The 454-nt window shown below is 56.8% G+C and overlaps 1 protein-coding gene across 1 annotated transcript in view; it reads left to right on the top strand.

Annotated features, from left to right (window-relative positions):
* The window catches only part of LOC102756364 (ornithine decarboxylase-like), a 5,774-nt gene that overhangs the window by 3,362 nt on the left and 1,958 nt on the right, over positions 1-454 (top strand). The gene's annotated exons all lie outside the window — the stretch shown is intronic.

Below are 454 nucleotides of genomic sequence, written 5' to 3'. Positions count from 1 at the left end.
ACCCTGGGAGGCGGGAGGTGCAGGAGTCCTAGGAAATGGAGGTTCTCCAACTTGCTTCACAGTAGACTCACCTGGGAAGCTTCCAAGGTCCCCGATGCCGAGGCGAAGGCCCAGGCGATGGGAATCAGGCCTCTCCTGGGTGGGGACGTGGCATCAATCCTCTGTTAAACCTCCTCCAGTGTGACTCCAATGGCAGCTGAGTTTCCCACACTATGTTGAGTGATTATTGACTGAAATCTTGTGCTTTTATAGATGGGAACGGAGGCCCCGTGTGTGTGGCCTTGAGAATGAGCAGGGCTAGGATGTGTCACTTGAGCGAATATAAGCTATGAGGGCTGTGGGTCAAGAGCAGTGCCTGGCACATAGGGACTGGCTGGTGTGAGTGACTGCCAGTGTCCTTGCTGGTGCTGGGGGTGCTCTGCTGGACGAGGGCATGGGCTGGGAGGGGGGGATG

Source organism: Myotis davidii, unplaced genomic scaffold (genome assembly GCF_000327345.1).
Source record: "Myotis davidii unplaced genomic scaffold, ASM32734v1 scaffold88, whole genome shotgun sequence".
NCBI lineage: Eukaryota > Metazoa > Chordata > Mammalia > Chiroptera > Vespertilionidae > Myotis > Myotis davidii.
Note: the sequence above shows the minus strand (reverse complement) of the source record. Positions and strands in the feature narration are given on the sequence as shown.